The following is a 23374-nucleotide window of genomic DNA, read 5'->3' on the forward strand; positions in this document are numbered from 1 at the left end:
GCAGTGAGCTGAGAACCGGCCACTGCACTCCAGCCTAGGCGACAGAGCCAGACTCCGTCTCAAAAAAAAAAAAAAAAAGTTTAAACCCTTAGGGAAATATAATTTAAACATCTTGTAAGCTGTTTCCTTTAGCTCATTTGGAAACCACAAAAGAAAAATTGTGCTCTAACTGGCTCCTTAAAGTATGTATTAAATGGCACAGAATTAGCTGAAGTTTACAACTTGGAAGTAGTGAGATGGGCATGATGGTGCATGCCTGTGGTTGCAGCTACTCAAAGGCTGAGGCAGGATTACTTTGAGCCCAGAAATTCAAGGCCAGCCTGGATACTATAGAGAGACCTCATCTCAAATAAATAAGTAAATATAAAATTAAAAATGAAAAACTACTTGGAAGTAGTTGTGATCTTATAAAATATAGTTTAATGATTGCAGCCTGTATAATCTTTTCTTAATAAATAATTAAATTTTGGCCCTATTCCTGTGGACTTCTGAACTACTGTATTCTTCCAGTAGAAAATTTAGGTAATCTGGGATGTTCAGCTTCTAAGATGTTTGTCAAGGAAAGTTGTTAGATTTCGTACAGTGGGCCAGCAGGCATAAAAGAAAAATTCTCTTTGTCATAATTCACCAGAGAAATGCACATTAAACCATAATGAAATTCTACACAGAAATAAAATGAAAAAGATTGATAAGATCTAACATCAGAGAAGATATGGAGGAGCCAGCACTTTGTGTGTTGCTGTTAGAATGCAAATGCTATAACTACTTTAGAAGTTAATGCTATAACTTCTTTAAAAGTTAAGCACATACCGACCTGTCATATACAACTCTACTCCTAAGCATTTATCCAAGAGAAATGAAAACATATGTCTACAAAACTCTGGTGCAGAAATATTCACTTTGACTTATTCATGATAGCCCAGTTGGGAGGCAGTCCTCCGTTGGCCTCTCTTGTTTCTGCTTATTTTGCAAATAGAAGCACTGATTACCTTTTCAAGATGTTTCCGTAGCAAATAGTCGCAGATGATACAGATAGGGTATCCCCTTGGAGTATAGGGAACTTTGCTTACTAGCAAATATAATACAGATAATATCTCTCTCTGGAGCAAAGGTCAGATCGGCTTTCTTAAAGTCCTTTATAAAAGATTTGAGTTCCTAAAGCTTAGAGTTTGACTGATGTAACACAAACCCATTGTGCCTTCTGAATCCACATAGACCACTCTCCATTACCCCCACTGGATTTGAGGGGGTTGTGGGGAGGGGCCCAGTGCAAACATAATGATTGTGCTTGTTGCCATGCCTTGGCTCTGAACCAGGGGTTCCACATCTTCAGCCAGCACTCATGAAACTATGTTGGACTAGCTTGACACACGTACCCCAAACTGGAAATCACCCAGATGTGCATCTGAAAGAAAGTGACTTATCAAATTCTGGTCTAGACAATCAGTCAAATAATATCTATCATTTGAAAATAGAATGGATTGTGATATATGCAGCAAAATGAATCTCAAAATTTTGTGTCTAAGTGAAAGAACCCAGACCCCCAAACTACATATTGTATGATCCTATTTATTTGAAAGCCTTGAATAGACAAAACTAATTTATGGTGCTAGATTACAAAGCAATAGTTCCTTCTTAGTCGGGGGAGATTTCCAGGGGATGAAATATTCTTCATATTGATATGTATTTATCAAAACTGATTAAACAGTTCACTTACAACTGTATGCAGAATGTACTTCTATTAAAAATATTCACACATTGTACTGAGAGCCAAACAGCTGGAGTTCGGTAACTTGACTAGCCACTTGTTATCTGTATAACTTTAGGTAAGTTATTTAAGTCTCAGTTTTCTTGCCCATAAAGTGTCAATAATAATAATAGCCAACACCTCATTGGACGGTTATTTCATTAAGTAAGATAATGAATGTAAAGTGCTGAGGACAGTTTTGGGAGTGTAGAAAACATTGTATGAATGTTAACTGTTGTTCACCACAGTACACTCTATGAATATTGGGCAACCTGAATTTGGTAGTTATGGGAGTAACAACAGATGTATGTGGAGCAATATACAGACTCCATTATAGAGAAATAAATATGCATTCAAATGCTAACTATTAAGGTTTAAATACCTGGCACAATGTTTTTTATTGTTCTTTAGTCCTGAGAAGAAGTCTGATGGGCCATAAAGTTAGGTTAGGGGACTGACTTGACTTTGAGCAGTGTGGCTTCCCAGGTACTCCAAAGGGCCCCAAACAAGCTACAAGGTAGATTTGCTAAATCTGAGACTCAAGCATGAAGCTGGAACTGCTTTGGGAGAAATAAAGTAGTAGCAGGTGGGTTTTGCCTTGGATTCCAGCAGGAATTATTTTCAAGAAAAGTATGTCTTCTTTAGGCCTGAGTCAAAAATTTTAAATTAAAATTAATCAACCGTTATTATCTGATAATTAAAGCTGATAAATCACAAAGAAAACACTAGTAGTGAAAGCCAACATAAACAAAGATTATATAAGTAAACCAAGGCATCTAGTTGTTTTTTTTTTTTTTTTTTTTTCCTTTGGAATGGAGTCTTGCTCTGTTGCCCAGACTGGAATGCAGTGCCACAATCTCGGCTCACTGCAACCTCTGCCTCCTGGGTTCAAGCGATTCTCCTGCCTCAGCCTTCCAGGTAGCTGGGACTACAAGCATGGGCCACCACACTCTGCTAACTTCTGGTATTTTTAGTAGAGATGAGGTTTTACCATGTTAGCCAGGCTGGTCTCAAACTCCTGACCTCAGGCAATCTGCTCGCCTCTGCCTCCCAAAGTGCTGGGATTACAGGAGTGAGACACCACACCCAACTGGCATCTAGTTTTTTGTTTGTTTTTTTATTTTTTTTAATTAGAAATAATAGATTTAGAATAAAACCATGCATAAAATAGATGAATAAATGTGGAATCCTGCCAATGTGTGCTATCAACCAAAGGCTATCAAAAATGATAAAACACTGAATGGATGGGTTAAAAAAGATTAGACACAGTCAAAGAGAGAATACTTGAGCTAGAACATATATCTGAAAGAAAATGCAGCACAGGACAATGAAGGATAGCAAATATGGAAGTGTATGGAGGAACACTAATCAGCCCTGGGTCCCAGAAGTGAATAATGAGAATGGAAAAGAGGGAATTTATAAACAGATAATGACTGAAGAATTGTCACAGCTGAAGAAACACAATAATCTATAGATCAAGGAAATCTAGACTATGCCAACCAGAATAAAAAAATAAAGAAGGAAAGTAGAGAGTAAGAGAAGAGATCGAGGAAGGAAGAAACCTTCCATGGACACAATAATGGTGAAAATGCATGATTCTGAAGACAAAGAGAATATTTTATGATGGCCAGGTGGCAGTCTCAGCTTCCAGTTCACTGGAATCATTTTCATGTACCCTGGTGCGAACATTCCTATCTCTACATAAACAGAGATCAAATGTGCACCCATGGAAAACATTGTGTTTGCACATGAGTTATTTGACATTAGTGATGCACGTGTTTACACTTCATTCCTTCCTGGATCTCAGTGTTCTGATGGAGAAACAGCACTATATATTGGTTCCTGTTAAAAGCACATACCACCTCTTGTGGGATGTTGTCCCCACCTTGCAATGTATTGTCTACTAGCTGGCACAATAACTGAGTCTTAAGTAAGCTATTCTGTCATTTTTGTTAGGCCAAGTAGAAGGGAACGTGGTAAGACAGACCAGTGAATCCTGTCATATTGCCTTACTGTATTTCAGTATGAAGGGTTATATGGTGAAAAATAATGTGAGTGATGCCATGGAAGTGAATGAGGCATAAGTAATTCTACAGGTCATGGTCCAAGTATCTTTTCAAATCTCTTCTGATGAGCAGTTTTCTTCCAGGACTATTCTAGATAAAAGATACTCATGCCAAATTCACTGGCATAACTAAAATATATTCCCTAAGGAATGTTGAATATTTGTAGAAGGCTTACGAAAAATGGGATTGAAAATAGAATTTTGTCTTTATCATGATAAAAATGCTCTCATCCTGTCTCATCTGTGAATTCTTTAGTAAACACCCAAATGAGAGAAGCAGCAGTTTTATTTCAATTGCATCCAATCTGTATATCAATATGGAGAAAATGGACATCTTAACATTGAGCCTTTAAATTCGTCAACATCGTCTACCACTCTGTTTATTTAAATCTTTGATTTCTCTCTTGTTTTGTTATTTTCATTATATAGATTTTATATATATTTTTGTTAAATTCAACCCTCAGTTTTTCATATTGTCATGCCATTATAAAATAGTATCTTTGTAATTCCTTTTCAATTGTGAATGCTACCATTACTGAAATAGAATTAACTCTATGTAGACCTTGAATATTATACATTTTCATTGTTTATTACTTATAGTAGCTCATTTGTAGATTTCTTAGGATTTTTTATGTAGATGATCACATCATCTGTGACACAATGCTTTCTTATTTCAATGCATTTTGTCTTGCTTTATTGCGCTGATCAGGACTTCCTAATACAATATTGAGTAGAAGTAATAATGAGATGTTCCCAATCTCAGGGTAAATCAGCCTGGCATCAGTGAATATGATCACAGCTGTAGAGATTTTGCAAATGTTTGTAGACTTTCTATATAATGTTGAAGGAGTTTCTTTTTATTTTGTTTGCTGAGTTTTGTTATCACAAATGGATGAATGTGTCAAAGGATATATTTGTGTTTGTTGAGATGATAATACTATTTCTATTTTTTAGTTAATATCATAAAGTATATTGATTCATTTTCAAATATTAAGTTTGCAGTCCTAGGATAAACCACACTTGATCGCAATGTATCTCTATGTTTATATAATGCTGTATTTAATTGGATAATATTTTGCTAAGGAATATTATACCTATTTTAATCATGAATATTGGTTTATAGTTTTCTTCTCTGGTAGTGTCTTTTTCTGGTATTGGTGTCAGATTAATGTTGACCACAAAAAAAAAAAAAAAAAACAATGAATTAGAAAATGCCCCCACCTCTTCTACTTTCTGAAAGAGTTCATGCATATTTTAGTAATGTTATATATTCTTAAAATATTTAGTAGAATTCACAAAGGTAATCATTTCAGCCTGGACTTTCCTTTCTGGGGAGATTTTCAAATGTATATCCAATTTATTTAACATATACAAGGACATTCAGATTATATATTAGTTCTTAAATGAGTTTGGTAGTTTATATCTCTCAAATTTTTTTTTCATTTTACCTAAATTATTTAATTTATTAGCCAACAAAAACTTGTTCATAATGTTTTCTTATTATTTATTTAGTATCTGTCGCATCTGAGGTGATGAGACTTCCTTCATTCTCTGTGTTTTCTTTTTTCTTTCTTTTGTTTTGGGTCAGGGGCGGACAGAGTCTCACTCTGTTGCCTAGGCTGGAGTACAGTGCCTTGTTCTCAACTCACTGTGGCCTTGACCTCCTGGGCTCAGGCAATTCTTCCACTTTAGCCTCCCTGCTAGCTAGGACTACAGGTGTGTGCCACCACCCCTGGTAGTTTTTTCTCATTTTTAGTAGGGACGGGTTTTCACTATGTTGCCCAGGCTGGTCTGAAACTCCTGAGCTCAAGAGATCCACCCACGGCGGCCTCCCAGAGTGCTGGGATTACAGGTATGAGCCATTATGCCCGGCCATGCCTTCAATTTTCTTTCTTTACTTCTTAATTAGTTTGTCCTAGAGATTTATAAATGTTTTGTTTTGTTTTGTTTTGTTTTGTTTTGTTTTTTGAGACAGAGTTTCACTCTTGTCGCCCAGGCTGGAGTGCAATGGCACGATCTCAGCTCACTGCAACCTCAGCCTCCTGGCTCCAAGAGATTCTCCTGCCTCAGCCTCCTGAGTAGCTGGGATTACAGGCCCCTGTCACCACATCCGGCTAATTTTTTTTTTTTTTTTTTTTGAGACAGAGTCTCGCCCTGTCCCCCAGGCTGGAGTACAGTGGCGCGATCTTGGCTCACTGCAAGCTCTGCCTCCCAGGTTCATGGCATTCTCCTCCCTCAGCCTCCAGAGTAGCTGGGACCACAGGTGCCCACCACCACACCCATCTTTTTTTTTTTTTTTTGTGTGTGTGTGTATTTTTAGTAGAGACGGGGTTTTGCCATGTTAGCCAGGATGGTCTCAATCTCCTGACATTGTGATCCACCCGCCTCAGCCTCCTAAAGTGCTGGGATTACAGGAGTGAGCCACCATGCCCAGCCACGCCTGGCTTATTTTTGTTATTTTTAGTAGAGACGAAGTTTCACCATGTTGGCCAGGCTGGTCTCGAATTCCTGACCTCAGGTGATCCACCTGCCTTGGCCTCCCAAAGTGCCGGGATTACAGGCATGAGCCACTGAGTCTGGCCTTATCAATTTTATTGACCTTATAAAAATAACTTTTGTTTTCTTTATTGTCTCTGTTGTTTTCTATTTCATCTATTTCGACTGTTGTCTTTATATCCCTCTTTCTGGTAACTTTTTGTTTAGTTTTTTCTCCTCCTTTTCTTTCTTCTTTTCTAGGTTGTTAAGAGGCTTAGATTAGGGTTCAGCAACCTTTTTCTGAAGTAGATAATAAATATTTTAGAATTAGGGTCACATAGAGTCTGTGTCTTACATTCTTCTTTCTTCTATTTTTTAACCATATTGTTTAAAATGTAAAAGCCATTATTAGTTTGTGGGACATAGAAAAACATGTCATGGGTCATACTTTGTCTACCCCTGGCTTAGCTCATTGATTTACAGCCTTCATTTTTTCATTATGTAACAACTAATGCTACAAATTTTCCTGTTTTCATTATCAAAAGATATGGGATGTGGCTAAAGCAACTCTGAATTCTGTCATGCTCCTCTGAAGATTGTGCTGTTTTCTAGAAGATGGTTACCTACAATCAAACTGCAAACTTGCCTCTCCTGCAGTCTACAGCTACTTATATATCTCTCCAACTGTTGCCATTTCGCACTTCTGCTTTTTTCAGCCTGGACTTCTCTGGGCCTCCTCTGTGCCTATGAACTTTGCAGTCAGTCAAGTATTTGGGCACACGTGGGGCTCACCTTCTGTGTGTTTTTCCTTGCTTGCAGAAATACCCCTTATTTCCAGTTTCTCTATTGACTTTGGAATCTATAGTCTGGCCTCAGGTCTTTTATCATCATCATCATCATCATCATCATCATCATCATCATCATCATTTCACTCTTTCTATGTGTCATTTGCTTTAGTTTTTGGAGATCACTTAATGGTTTCATTGGATACAATAGACATCAAGTCCAATGTATACTCCTTACAACTGTTATTTCCTTTCACACCAATCCTGTAACATGACTTTTATTATTCATTTTTGTTTCCTAGCATAACTAGTCACACAGCTGGTAAGTGGCAGAACCAAGATTTGAGACTAACTGCAAAGCCTATCTCTTCTACTTTAAGCTTTTATCTTCTATTTTTAAAAGAGTGAAGTAATGCAGTCATTTCATAGTGCTGTTGTATGAGTTAAGTGAGTTCAATTTTAAAGTTCCAAATTTGGTGCCTTCTCTTAGTAGATTTTTAAAAATGTTTTTGCACCTTCCTTTTATCCCATCCTTTCTCTATCCACTTCTCTCCCCTATTCACTCAGTCACTAAGTCCTACTTAGCTTTCTACAAAATAATCTAACTCATAAATCAATTATTTATTGTGCTAGACTCTGTGGGGAACAGATAACCTCACTGCTACCACTGCAGTCCAAGACATCCTTACCACATGCCTCAGTTTTTTAAATAGTCCTAACTAGAGTCATTGCCACCAGTCCTAGACCCTAAATTAATTGACTGTGTAAATTTATGGTATTCTTCATCTCTTAATTCATAATGTTTATTGTCTCTATTGTTTTTTCTAAAATTGCATCTTGCCTGTCTTTATGTTCTTATTGGTAACTGATTCATGTCTGCCTGGTTTCCTTCTTTTACTTCTACTTTCCTTTTCTTTCTCTTCCTGTATTCCCCACCCTACACTCAGCCCACCTCTCTCAACATCCATACTATAACTATATAATTTTTGTGTCTTTGCATAGCCTAATGCTAGGCTAGGGGCAAGTAGGGAAACTGTACAGAGAGACCAAACTTTGAGAATTAATATAAGTCTCTTAAATATAACATTTAAGCTAGAATTTAAGAGTAGTAGTTAGCCAGAATGAGAGTTTTTCAAATAGAAGAAAGAGGAAATTAGAATATGCTTGAAATTTGTTTAAAAAAAAAAAAAAGGTAACAGAACGTGAAATATAATGAGAAGGAATGTGGCTCTAAGATGTGACTGGAGGGAGTCAGATCACACTGAGCCTCGTAGACTATGTTGAAGTTCTGATTTCCAAGTAAATGAAGTGGGGAACAGGTGAGGTGTTTCAATCAGGGGGCTGGTATGGCCTAGTTTGCAATTTAATGGTAAGTTGACTACTGCATGAAAATTGTGTTAAAGAGGTGCCAGGATAGACATTGTGAGACCAGTGAGGAGGCCATACAGCAGTCCAGGTGAGATAGGATGATGACTTGGAGAAGGGCAGTGGTTGTGGAGATGGAGGGAAGGAGACAATTGTGCTAAGTATCTGGGAATCCAAATCTCTGTAATTTGGTCATGGATGAGATATGGAGAAATGAGAGCAATCATGACACCCCCATTTCTGGCGTACACAGCTGAATGTATCAGTGAGAATCCAAGCAGAAATGATGACTCATTCAAAGGGAATTACTTTTACGGAGTCTCACAAAGGCATAATGTCCAAAAGTGCCAGAAGAGTTTCTTAAGAAGGCAGTGAAGGACAATGCAGTACCTCTGGGCGAATAACAGAGAAACACCACTCCACACCAGAAAGGGCAAGCAGACAGAGTGGTTACCAGAAGCCTAGGAGAACAAATGTAAGGACAAGCTACCTGACAGGGAGGTAGCCAGACCAATAAACAGCAGCATCAAACCACCCTCCTGCCCTTTAGTCTTCTGCCTGCGGCTCCCATTGACCAAATTAACCAGATGTCAAAAGGTAAGAAAGCTGTGTATTTGTTCATCAAAGAAAGTTTCTCAAGGTGTAGAGAATGGTACCAGGTTCATCTGGGGGACACACAGAATATATACAGCACAGAAGCTGTCATGTATTTACATGACCAAGAGCTGGCGGGTAGAAGGGGCAAGAGTTTAATTGTAGACATGTTGAATCCAGTACACCCATAAGACATACAACTAGAAGGGTTATGAAGACAACTCAATGTATAGATGTAGAACTCAGGAGTCTACACCACAGATACAAAGTATAACTTCATCAGTGGTTCATAGTTAATGTCATTAAAATGAATAAAATTGTCCAGGAAGGAGTGAGTGTGAGGAGAAGGAAAAGATGGATCCCAAACCCTGAGACTCATATTATAAGGAGGGACATGAACACTGTTGGAAGAAAATTGTCCATGGGTCTCTCATGTTTCTGCACATCTTGTGGGCAGGGACAGTGACCACTTTTGTTCCAGACTACCTTTCCAAGGGCATTTGTATAGCAAACAACTTTGGAAGTTGGAGATAGTGTTTCTTTTCAGAGCAAAGGTCAGCAATATGTACTGTCTGGGATCAAAGACCAGGCTTTCTATGCTCAGAGTCCTCTCCTGTAATGTAGTCCATGGTGTCACCTGGCTCTTTTTCTGTCAGCCGATGTGAATTGGGGCTCGAGGAACCAGAGCCAGAAAAGGCTGATACTCTGGCTACTACTGTTTCTGTGAAAAATAACACCTTTCATCCCTGCCCCTTGATTCTTATGTCTTCCGCCAACACCCAAAACTGTGGCAGGCTAACTTGTAGGCTTGCAGATATGGTGAAATCCCAGACCCTTCACAGTTTGTGACAAACAAGTCAAGATGCACAGGGGTTAGGAAAAAAAGGAACAGGAGTTCTTTTTCTGTCGTACACAGGGAGAAACAAATTAGAGAACGCAAGTGGCATTGGGAAATAAGAAGGACATTGAGATCATGGGGCTATGCAAGGGGGAAAAATACTTCTACTTAATAGAGCCCTGGGGAAGCAGTGTTCTCAGCAAACCTCCAGGTTTTAGTTAAGGAAGTATTTGAAAACCGGGATAAGGTTGCATTGAGGAGTGCTCAGTGTGGATTTGGAGTTCCAGAGAGCACAAAATATTTGGAAAGATGGAGGGAGCTGGTTGTTAAACAATAGAGAATTGGCATACAGGGATGAGAGCTTAGCAGATGTAGGATCAGAGAGGCATGTCCAGTGGGCAGTAAAGCTTCAAAGGGAGGCATGACTGATTTATTTCTGAGAATGTTCTAGAGGAGGGCAGTCACTTGAGCCTAGGAAAATGCAGGTGAACTTTGGAAATGAAATTTCAGTGTAAAGCTATCAACTGTAGCAATACTGAGATACATTCTGACCCTTATTTTGGTAATTTATTTCTGACTGTGGGCTTGGAGACATTGGAAGTAACACAGTGTTCCTTACAGCATCTAGCCACACAGAGAATATAATGTTTCTCTTTGGGGATGACTACCTTTTATAGATGAAGAAATGATGAGCTTGGGGATGCTATATAACTTGATTTTAGTCACAAATATAATACATGCAGAGGTAGAGTTTCAACCCAGGTTTTTCTCTACCAGCCTGCAAGCTCCTAACTCTTTTACAATGGTTGGATTGATTATAAGAAAGATGGAAGTACCATCACACTAGTTTCAAAATGTTAAGATTTTTGAAGGACTCTTTCCCCATTAAACCGTAGTGGTGACATGAAAGTGTTTTAAACTGAGCCTGGATTTTAAGACAGTGTTCTCATTACTGCTTTACTGAGCGTGGCCTTTACACTGCTATTAAATGACTTTCCTTCTGTGGGTAGCAGGGAGTGGTTAGTTGCTCGTCAGGCAAATCATCAAGTTTGTTCTAATGGTGAACTGTCCATTTCAACCTTCTGGTTAGCAGATGGTTACAAATATTTCCTTGTCAGGTCAGCTGTTCTATTTTTCTTAGGACAAGTGAAATATGACATGCATAATTAGCTCCGAGCCCTCAGAACCTCTGTGTTGGGAAATATACGGACTCTTTTTCCTCAGTTATGAATATCGTTAGGACTCATGATGAAGAAACCCATCTATTTCATTCTTGAATGATCATGACTACATGGTCAAAAGTATAGTGAAGAGGTAAATGTATATATGTAATTGTCTTAATATAAAATTAATCATTAAAAAAACTCACAGGGTATTTATATCATCTTTTCTTGAATAAATTAATTGAAAAAAGTGAAAGCAGTGACAGGTAGAGAGGTAGAGTCTTGAGCCATTTGAGAAGCCAATTCATGATAAAGAGCTCAAATATCAAGGCTTAATGTACTGCTATTTTTTCTCCATCTTTGTCTGAAATTACCTGGTCTCTGGAATTATATTCTTCATCCAAACTATCAACTATCTAAGGTGAAGCATTGTAACTTTCCTTTTTCACATTTTTACGGATGTTACTTTCTCATTATTTTATTTCCCTTTTCAGTGCATTCACTTATTCCTTTATCCTCTATTAAGCATACCTTCACTGGATGTCCACTGTATGCCAGACCTGGTTTTAGATTCTGGGCATGTAGAAATTTTGAAGACCTAGACCTGCCTTTAGGGTGTTCAGTGTATGTGCATGTATATTTTTCCTTCCTATTTACAGTTGCAATCACTAGAGCTAATCCAATATACCCATAAGACATACAACTAGAGATTAAATGGGTGAAATCATGGCTTTTTAATTTTAATTTTAGCTTAGTTTCAAGAGTACATATGCAGCTTGGTTCTATAGATAAACTGAGTGTCGTGGGGGTTTGGTGTACATATTATGTTGTCATGCAAGTAATAAGCATAGTGTCTAATAGATAGTTTTTCAGTTCTCATCCTCTAGCCTCAAATAGGCCCAAGCCTGTACTGTCCCCTTCTTTGTGTCTATGTGTGCTCAATGTGTAGCTCCCACTTATAAGTGAGAAACTTTAATGTTTGGCTTTCTGTTCCTGCATTAGTGTGCTTAGAATAGTGGCCTTCGGTTCCATCCATGTTGCTGCTAAAGGACATTATCTCATTCTTTTTTTTATGGATGTACAGTATTCCATGGTGTATATGTACCACATTTTCTTTATCCAGTCTACCATTGATGGGAATCCAGGTCAATGCCATGTCTTTGCTATTGTGAATAGTGCTGCCATGAACATGTGTGTGCATGTATCTTTATGTCAGAACAATTTATGTTCCTTTGGGTATATACCTGGTAATGGGATTATTTGGTCAATTGATAATTCTGTTTTAAGTTCTTTGAGAAATGACCAAACTGCTTTCCACAGTGGCTGGACTAATTTACATTCACACCAGAAGTGTGTAAGCATTGCCTTTTTTTCTGCAACCTCACCAGCATCTGACCATTTAATAATAGCCATTCTGACTGGTGTGAGATGGTATCTAATTATGGTTTTGATTTACATTTCTCTAATGATTAGTGATGTTGAGCATTTTTTCATGTGTTTTGACCATGAATATGTCTTCTTTTGAAAAGTGTCTATTCATGTCCTTTGCCCACTTTTTAATAAGATTATTTGGTTTTTGCTTGTTAATTTGTTTAAGTTCATTATAGATTCTGGATATTAGACCTTTGTTGGATGTGTACATTGAAAATATTTTCTCCAATTTTTTGGGTTGTCTGTTTACTCCATTGATGGTTTCTTTTGCTATGTAGAGGCTCTTTAGTTTAAATAGGTCACATTTGCCCATTTTTGTTGCAATTGCGTTTGTTATCTTCATAAAATTTTTGACAGAGCCTATATCTAGAATGGCATTTCCAAATTTTCTTAAAGAGTTTTTATAGTTTTAAGTTTTACATTTAAGTTTTTATATATCTTGGGTTAATTTCTGTATATGGTATAAGGAGGTGGTACAATTTCAATCTTCTGCATATGGCTAACCAGTTATCCCAGCACCATTTATTGAATGAATCATTTCCCCATTGGTCGTTTTTGTCACCTTTGTCAAAGATCAGATGGCTGTAAGTGTGCAGCTTTATTTTTGGGCTCTCTATGCTTTTCCATTGGTCTATGTGTCTGTTTTTGTGCTAGTGCCATGCTGTTTGGTTTACCGTAGCCTTATAGTATAGCTTGAAGTTGTGTAATGTAGTGCCTTCAGTTTTGTTCTTTTTGCTTAGGATTGCCTTGGCTATTTAGGCTCTTTTTGGTTCCATATGACTTTTAGATTAGTTTTTTTTTTTTTTTTTTTTTTTTTTTTTTTTTTTTTTTTTTTTTTTTCTAATTCTGTGAAGAATATCATTGGTAGTTGGGTAGAAATAGCATTTAATTTGCAAATTGCTTTGGGCAGTATGGCCATTTTAACAGTATTGATTTTTCTTATTCATGGACATAGAATGTTTTTCTATTTGTTTGTGTCATCTCTTATTTCTTTCAGCAGTGTTTTGTAATTGTTGTTTTAGAGATCTTTCACCTCCCTGGTTAGCTATGTTCCTCAGTACATTTTGTGACTATTGTGAATGAGATTACATTCTTGATTTGGTACTGAGCTTGGATGCTATTGATATATAGAAATGCTACTAATTTTTGTATATTGATTTCGTATCCAGAAACTTTGCTGAAATTGTTCTGGAAGCTTTTGGGCTGAGACTATGGGGTCTTGTAGGAATGAATTCACGGCATCTTCAAACAAAGATAGTTTGATTTCATTTCCTTTAAATGCCTTTTGTATCTTTCTCTTGCCTGATTGCTCTAACTAGGACTTTCAAGTATGACTTTTCTAAAAATAAACTTTGATAAAACTGATGATTCTGAAATATCTTTTCAAATTCTGAAGTGAGATGAATTCCCTTATGTTTTATCTGTGTGCTTAAGGAGGTGAAGGGGCATGGTACCAGTGAGATGCAATCATTCCATCCCAGCAACATGCCTAGGTTTCATCCAGGAAGGGGCTAAAGTCCCGTGGGAGTTAGATTAACCTTCCCATATGCCATAGCTTCTGCAATATGCGTGACCCTTAATTAGATACATGGGAAGCACATTAATCCAAGAGCATCTGTAAGACCTGACATGAGAATGGAAACCGTGGTTTTCAGCAGAAGTACTTGATTAGAACTGTGAAAGCTGACAACATGTTGTATTATTATTTATATCTGTATCCCTCATCTTTAGTAGAGTGTCTGGTACATGGTAGATATCCTTAGATGCAACTAACTTCATCTCCTCTCTTGCCTCCTCCACACACCCTCCCTGTTTCCCCCTTATATCATCTTGATCTTCTTTTTTTTCTTCCTCCTTTTCATTTCTATCCTCCTCCTCCTCTTCTTTTTATTCTACTTCCTCCTCCTCTTTTTCTGGTCTTCTCCCTCTTTTATTTTTATTTTCATGAGCATCATCTGATCCTTCAGACCAACACAAAAGCAGAAAGAGTAGTGTACTGAATCACCATGTATCCATCACTGAACCCCAACAGCTGTCAATATCTGGCCAATTTATTTTTACATATACCCTATACATATTTTTTCCCTCACCATTGGCCAGTTCAAAGTAAACCATTACATATGATTTTATTTTAAATACTTCAGCATGCAACTTTAAGAGATAATTGCTCTCAAAAAGTGTATAATACACACAAAAGACAATAGTTCATTATCATCATTGAATAGCTAGTCTCTCCCTTCTCTCATAACTGTCTTTATAAAATTGGTTTTTTCACATCAGGATCTAAATACATTGTACATCTCACATTTATTTGATATGTTTCTCAATTTTTTTTGTAACCTAAATATGTTTCCTTCTTTTCTTTTTACTTCTTGCCATTTGTCAGAACAGTTCTGTGAGAATGGGATTTTACTTTTGATTTATATTTTCTGTATTTTCTGCATTTCCTGTAAATTAATGCATAGATCCAGAGCTTGATCAGGTTTATGTCTCTCTCTTTCTTTCTTTCTGTGTTTATATGGTTATGTATTTGACAGAATTTCTACGAGGTGGTGGTATACATTTAGTATTGCATCACGTTAGAAGACACATAAAATCTGTTTCTTAATTTTGTGTGTTATTAACATAAGGAATGAGAGTAGTTGTATTTAGAAGAGGGAATATCCTAGGTGCAAGACTACAAGGTGACATTTTCCTTTCTACTTTGAAAACTTATGTTTTTGTGAAGGTTTTTTGTTGGTGGTGGTTTACATGGCTACATATGTATATAATGCCATTTTCCAAACTAACAAACAGAAAACTGGCTAATGTCAAGAACAAAACAGGAGGAGGAAAAAAGATTAAGCTATGATTCTAGTGTTATCAACCTGATCTATTCACTGCAAAGTTCCCATCATCCTTTTGTCTCATGCTTTTAGCAACTATTGATGATAATTGAACAGATCCACTATTTCATCTGGCTTCTTAATGTTTTTGTGAATAAACAGATACATGAATGTCCTAAAAGTTCAACCTGAATACAACTCCTGGGATGGCATAAACAGAGTTTCAGAGTGGTACAACCTCCTTATTGAAGGAGGTTTAGCTGAGGAATGAGTTAAGAGGACAGGCATCTATAGAGATGTTTCTTTAAGTCAGTTCTAGAAAGAATACTTTTTCAATGATTCTATGGCTTGTAGAAGAGGACCAATCAAAATTGTTGAAGTAGAAAATTGGCTTAAGAAAGCTTAGGAGAAGGAAATCTATGTAAGACATTGAAGCTGAATCTATGTGCTTCTTTATGAAACCATATTGTTTTGTTTGTTTGTCTGGTAACAAGGTATATTAAGTTTTCTTATGTCAGTTTTAGTAGCAAACAGTGTTTTTACCTTTACTGAACTGATTAGCATTACCCACAACAAATTGCTCTTGGCCATAAAATACTTGGTGGAGTCTCTCAGGACACCTTTCACATGTTTGGAGTGTGTAAACATGAGACGGAAACATTCCTCCAATTCAACCTCAGTCTCTGTGTGCATTGTACCTAAACACATCCTCATCATCCACCCCCTGCTCCCAACACACGTTTATTCACTGCATGTATCTTTTCTTGTACTCACCTGGAAATTGAAAATGGAATTGCAGAAGAAAACACAGTTTTCAGTGAAAATGAATAGCTCTCCAGGAAACATGCTAGTTGAAAAATGCTTAGAAATAATGGGTTTTGGCTAGACATTTTTTTTCCTTTGCTGTAATTCTTTTTGAATCTTTAGCAGAGCACTCAGTACTTCCGCTGCAGAACATTAGGATGTTAATGGTTCAATTGCAATCAAATTTTGGTCATTTAAGCTGGAAGATCAATGGTTAAGTCATCTGGCCTTTTTGCGTTGTTTTCTTCCTTCCTCTGCCAGCCTTTTGTTAGTTGTTCTGGGCATTAACTTTTCCCCCCAAAGAGAAGTCAAGCAAGAATACAATGGTGGTTGTCAAAACCATCCATTTCCTCCTTGCAGGAAATTCTGCTGAAACATTCAGTAGGTATAAGAGGATGTAAATAAAAATAATGGCCAGCATGAACTTTTAGATTACTTATGACCCTAAACTGATATCGAAAATGAAAAGAATTAAAGGAGGGTGGGGTTGGGAGGACAAGTGTGTCGCTTTTTCCTGTGTGGATAGGGAAGAAACCATTTGGCTCATTTTTTATAATGTGCAACGAAGTAACAGAGAGGCAAGAAATGGACGACAAATGGAGAAAATATTATTAATAGTACTTGTCCCAGAAGGGTGCTGTGAGGGTTAAAAAGTCAAACCATGAAAAGTGCTTCCACGGGGCCTGGTGCACAGAAAGTCGCAACGAACACGTGCTGCTGGTGGTGCTATGACCCACTGTGAACCCCAGCATTCTTTCCAGGAGTTGTTCATCACATTCAATTCTCACTCATCTTCACCTGCAAATAGAGGCACAGCAATACTGCAGACATTTTGGCTCATTCCAGACCTTCTGACTTTGCTTCTATTGATAATTCTCACAAGGCCGTAGGATTTTACTCTGGGATTCTCTAAATGTGGATACTATGAAAGATGGCACTAAAGTAAACTTCAATATAACACAGAATCTTAGTTTTCCATTAATATTCATTTTATAAAGAGAAATGCATACCCTTGAAGGGGAACAGTACCCAGTCGACGTAGTTATTTATCTATTTATCTTTAAATTTATCTTTAAATATTACAAAGCTGCAGCAGCTTTGTAATAAGACTTGCTAGTTACTGTAGCACTTTTAGAACCCAGCAACATTCTGTAACACTACAGGATGTCCACCCTGCTGTCCCTATGTCCCCTTCACCCAGAATATAGCAGTTTGTCACAAATGAAATATGCCCTGGCTCTCTTTTCAAAGCTCTTGTAATATATTCAATTACTATTTATTAAGGCATTTATCATTTACAATAGATCCAACCATTAATATTTAAGTTAATTATATGCTATTACTACTCAGGACTTCAGCCTCAAGAAATATTTAAGTTTGAGGCTTTACATTCAATAAAATTATGTAATGCAAAATCTAAAAGCACTGCCAGCACAAGCGTACACAGCTTCAGATCAGACTTTCCGAAGAAATCACTTCAATTAATATTTGAAATAAAAATTTCAATTATTCCCTTAAAAACACATGAGAAGCCTTATGCCAATTGTTCAAATCTGCTGAATCTTTCTAGCATCTGTGTGTCTCAGTGTACGTTAGTAAACATCTTTGATTTGTTTTCTCACCTAACCATAACTCCGTATCTCTTTCTTTTGGTTTTCCTTTGGAAACATAATTTTTTTTATTTTTTTATTTTTTGAGATGGATTCTCATTCTGTAGCCCAGGCTGAAGTGCAGTGGCACAATCTCAGCTCACTGCAGCCTCTGCCTCCTGGGTTCAAGGCAATTCTGTTTCAGCCTCTCAAGTAGCTGGAATTTCAGGCACGCGCCACCAGCCTGGCTAATTTTTGTATTTTTGGTACAGACGGGGTTTTACCATGTTGGCCAGGCTGGTCTTGAACTCCTGACCTCAGGTGATCCGCCCACTTCGGCCTCCCAAAGTGCTGGGATTACTGGCTACCGTGCCTGGCCAGGATTTTTTTTTTTTTTTTTTTTTAACAATTTCAAATCCATTATATCTTTCATTTTCCATATCTTTTTTATCCTAATAATTTGCTGATACATTTTATCTAAGGCATATATTCTGAGGAAGCAGTAAGCTGAAATGGGCAAATTAAACAGGTATTTCAAAGAAAAGATCTTCCCCATAGCATGACCATTAGAAATTCTGAGAGTGAAAGAATTTATGGGTTATTCTTATGTAATGCAACTAACAATTAATTCAACAGAAGGTTAAAAGAGTGTGCCTTTTAAAGATAAATACTGGACTCTTTGGGCAAAAGTAATAATAGAGAAGAAAATCAGGAGACTTGAAAAGGTAAGCTTTGCATACTAGAGAGGAAAAAGATAATGCTTCAGAGTTCTCATTTTATCTAAACCGCAGACTCTTTCCTAGAAAACGTAATGAAAAGGACGAACTGGCCGGGCGCGGTGGCTCAAGCCTGTAATCCCAGCACTTTGGGAGGCCGAGACGGGCGGATCACGAGGTCAGGAGATCGAGACCATCCTGGCTAACACGGTGAAACCCCGTCTCTACTAACAATACAAAAAAAAAAAAAAAAAAATAGCCAGGCGAGGCGGCGGGTGCCTGTAGTCCCAGCTGCTCGGGAGGCTGAGGCAGGAGAATGGCGGGAACCCGGGAGGCGGAACTTGCAGTGAGCTGAGATCCGGCCACTGCACTCCAGCCTGGGCGGCAGAGCGAGACTCCGTCTCAAAAAAAAAAAAAAAAAAAAAAAAAAAAGGAAAAGAAAAGGACGAACTTCCTCCAAATAAAGAATATAATAATGTCTTATTAAATCACAGAGATCAAAACAATGTCCTGTTAACGGAGAATTAATTGAAAAAAAGCTGCTTTTTCTTTGGTCCACTTCAAGCTATGTTGTTGAAAATATTTCTTAACACTGTATTTCAGTGTGTGTGTGGGTGTGTTTAATGCTAGTCCCTTAGAATTTTGTAAATGGGTATATGAATAAGAAGTGTAGTATTTAAATAAACCTGGAAAGTATTGACGATCAAGCTTTAGTAAGTGGCTGAACCATTTCATGTATTACTTGGAAGACCTAGTGGAGGGTGATTTCAAGTTTGGCTAACTCACGGTTCAGTTGCATTTTCACTTCCCTATCAAGTATTTACCCTGTTGTCATCGGTTTGCTATTGTTTCTTCAGGACTACAAAATGACTAGAGTAGTTGCAGGGTGTGTGGACAGGTTGCGATAGGGGGGATTTTTGATACAATTAACTAATCTCATTGTAAGAATAAAAAACTTTCTCAGAAGTTCTCCAGCAAACTCTTTCTTTATATCTCATTGGCTAGAATTGTATCCTATCCCATGTTCCTACACCAGTCCTTGCAGAGGAGATTGGATTGGCTTAGACAAATCAGGATTAACTCAGTGAAAAGTCCAGAAATCCTCACTCCCATTGGTGGCCTCCGATATCTGAACAGAATCAGATTTCAGTTGGGAGACAAGGAGTAGGGATGGTATATGAGTAGTCAAAGACTCTGAGATTGGCAAATAATTGTGACTGCCATACTAAGGAAAATAAAGCTTAAATCCTTTTTATGAAACATAAACTTGTCACTTCTGATTTTGTTGATATAAGGCTACATTTTCAAGTCCTATTCACTCCAAAGACAAATTTAATGCGTAAGTCTTCTCAGAGCCTTTAATATGTTAACATACCTGGAGACTCTCTGAGAAAGGGATAAAGCCTGCAATGTTTCACAGATAATAAAATATTTTATTATGTAAAATAATGCAATTATTTTTCAAGGCATTCTTTCCAGGATGATTGTCTTTATTAGTATAGTTTGGAAATGGCTCCCCTCAATTATTAGTCTGAACCTATTTCATAGTGTATATTTTATAATGGTCAAAATGCCTCCAAGATTGCTTTTTCTAAGTTCTATAAAAAATAAAAGCAATTTGTAAAGTAGCAGGTTATAAAATTAATATTAAAAATGAATAGCCTTATAAAATAAATATAGTAAAATGGTAATATTAGAATTTAGTTAGTGGGTTCACTCTAAAGTTCTTTTAACCTTGCTCTGTTTGAAATTTTTCATAACAGAGAGTTGGAAAACAGTAAAACAGCTACAACGTAGCAAAGAGTAGCTTTTATATATACGATGAAATACCAATAAAACGATTCATGAAAAATAACACCACACTTATAATAGCAAAAATGAATGAAACATCGTGGCTAACTTTGCAAGAAACATTCAAAACCTGTATGAGAAAACTTTAAACACTATTGAGAGAAGCAAAAGTAGACTTGAGCAAATGAAGGTACAGATAGGAAGATTCAACCTCAGCAAGGCTTCTGTTCTAGGCGAGTTTATTTTTAAATACAACGAAAACCCAATGAAAGGACCACCACGTTGCTAGATTTTCTTTCTGAAGATAATGGTTAATAAATTTTATTTGAGGAAATGAATTATTTAGAAAAATCTTTAAAAATCAACAAATCTGGCACAGAGGGGCTTGCTGTGTCAGTTATTAAAATATGTTATAAAGCCTTTATAAGTGAAACTCTGGTTTGGTGCATGGATAGAGAAAGTAAACCATGAAACAGATTTTAAAAATCCGTAAATGGACCCAGTCATGTGGAAATTTAACATATAGTAAAGGCAGAACCTCAAATCAGCAAGAGAAGGTGAACTGTCATATATTGCAATAACTGCATAGCTATATGGTAAAAGATAAAATTTTGATTCATTTCTCACATTGCATAACAAAATACATTCCAAGTGAGTCAAATATTTAACTTAAAAAATTATATGAGTACTAAGAGAAAACATGGATGAAAACTTCTGTACTCTGGAAGTGGGCTCATTTTTTCTAACTATGATTCAAAATCCAGATATATTAAGAGAAAACTAAATCAATACATTTTATTCGAAAAAAAGAATAAATTTTTATTTGGAAAAAGATACCTAAAGGAGGTAAAAGAATAATGACAAAGTGGGAAAAATATTTGCAATTTAATCTCAAGGAGTTAATATATCTAATTAATTTTAAATACAGAAGAAAATGGCCAGTAATTTTTTATCAGAATTGGCTTGTTTATGAACAGTTTACAGAAACAAGAAACAAGTTGCATCTTTCCTTATGAAAGAAGCTCAATTTCCTTTATAACAAGAAAAATGCAAATAAAAATACACTGGGGTAGCATTTCTCACGTACCTGATTGACTCAAATTAAAGTTCGACAGCATACTCTGTTGCTGAGGTTGCAAAGAAACAAATATTTTCATCCATTGCTGGTGGGATAGCAAAATGATGCGATCCTTTTAGAGTGCAATTTGCCAATATATGTTAAAAAAATACACATGCATTTACCCTTTGACAAAGCTCTTCTACTTCTCAAAATTCTTCCCCAAAATATTCAGGCAAAAACTGAAAAACACATACAGGTATATGCAGAAGGCTGTTCTATACTTTTTAGACTATTAGTTAGACATGATTGTTATTCTAAGAATGTTATCTGTATGTTATGGGATAAAGCAAATGAATAATCATAGCGATATCATTGAGAACCAAGATTTTCCTCATGAGAGAAAGGAAGTAGAGATTTAAGAGTGTCAAGGTTAAGCAAAAACTCTGTAGTCCTGAATTTGAATGGGAAGTAGCTGCATAAATTCATGATAAATTTTATCTTTTTTTAAAAAATCCTATACTATATACACTGAAAAACCCTAGATCCCGTGACAGGAAGTGAGCATAAAGTTGATTTGGTATTTAAATGAGATACATATAAAACACAGCTCTCTGGCATATGAGATATTAATGGTGCTCTGAAATGGAAAAATACAAATTCAATAAATTTGGGAAATTCTAAATTTCCCTCTTGGAGACTACATTTTATGTATAATGTTAAATGTTCTGGAAAATTCTCTCAGTGAAGAAACCTAAAACTTTCTAGCACAGTGGCTGTTGGGAAACCTTTGTGTGTTTTGCAGGAAAAGGGGTTGAGGTTGTAGAACTCTTACTGTTTCTTCACTACACAAATGTGCCATAGAAAACAATTTGGATGGCCGGGCGCGGTGGCTCAAGCCTGTAATCCCAGCACTTTGGGAGGCCGAGACGGGCGGATCACAAGGTCAGGAGATCGAGACCACCCTGGCTAATACGGTGAAACCCCGTCTCTACTAAAGAATACAAAAAACTAGCCGGGCGACGAGGCGGGCGCCTGTAGTCCCAGCTACTTGGGAGGCTGAGGCAGGAGAATGGCATAAACCCGGGAGGCGGAGCTTGCAGTGAGCTGAGATCCGGCCACCGCACTCCAGCCTGGGCGACAGAGCCAGACTCTGTCTCAAAAAAAAAAAAAAAAAAAAAAAAAAAAGAAAACAATTTGGAAAATATTGATGTGAAAGTAAGTGAAATGTAATTTGTGGATAATTATTCTTCATAGAGAGACAGAGGTCTAGAGAGAGCTGCTGGTGTCATGTACTTAATGAATGCATAATTTAATGCAACAAGTGTTATTTAATATCTACTAGATGCTAAATGCTATGTTCAATGGTGGGGATCCAAGGGTAAAAACAAGAAAAATGTCTTGGACACCTGGTAGAGCATTAAAATATGATTCTATTGACAATGCTATAAGCAAGTTTTGAAATGTTTTACGGGAATGTTGAATTGCAATTGAGTGCCTCAGTGTGACAAACAGTTGGGAATTAAGTATGATGGTGGAAGCAAAGAGGAAGGATCTCCCTGGCAAAGTAAACAGCATGAGCAAAGATAGTTTAACAGCAACAATAGTCACACCTATGTGGAAGAGTAAAGGAAAATAAATGTGAGAGGGTAGGCAGGGCCCAGGTAATGAGAAGAATGTCGGCGTTGGGATCTGACAAGCCTGGGCCATCATCATTGCTCTACCTGTAAATGACCTTTGGAAGGTGATTTAATCTCTATAAGGCTCAGCTTTCCCATCAGTATCATAAGGAGAAAAAAAATTACCTCACAAAGTGATGATGACATAAAAATTCCACATCCACAGCTTTCAACACAGTGTGGGGACTTAGTCAATATCAGTTGTTATCATCATTAGGCAGATGGGAGCAAAATGATAAATATCCACTGTTACCAGTAAAAGGGATCTGGATTTAATCTGTAGGCAGTAGAGAGCCACTGAAGGATTATTAGTGTGGGAATGGTGGGACTAACTCAATAGTTTGTAAAGGTGAATATGGAGGAATGAATGGATGAAAGGAGATATTGAGCTTTGCACCTGATGGAAAATGGTAGGAGGCATAAATAGGCCATTGGTGGAGTGTTTGAAAC

General features: G+C 37.1%; 1 protein-coding gene across 2 annotated transcripts in view; it reads left to right on the top strand.

The window, feature by feature from the left end:
* GRM7 (glutamate metabotropic receptor 7) overlaps nt 1-23374 on the top strand; it is a 923309-nt gene that overhangs the window by 596486 nt on the left and 303449 nt on the right. The window lies entirely within an intron of this gene.

Source organism: Rhinopithecus roxellana, chromosome 1 (genome assembly GCF_007565055.1).
Source record: "Rhinopithecus roxellana isolate Shanxi Qingling chromosome 1, ASM756505v1, whole genome shotgun sequence".
NCBI classification, from domain to species: domain Eukaryota; kingdom Metazoa; phylum Chordata; class Mammalia; order Primates; family Cercopithecidae; genus Rhinopithecus; species Rhinopithecus roxellana.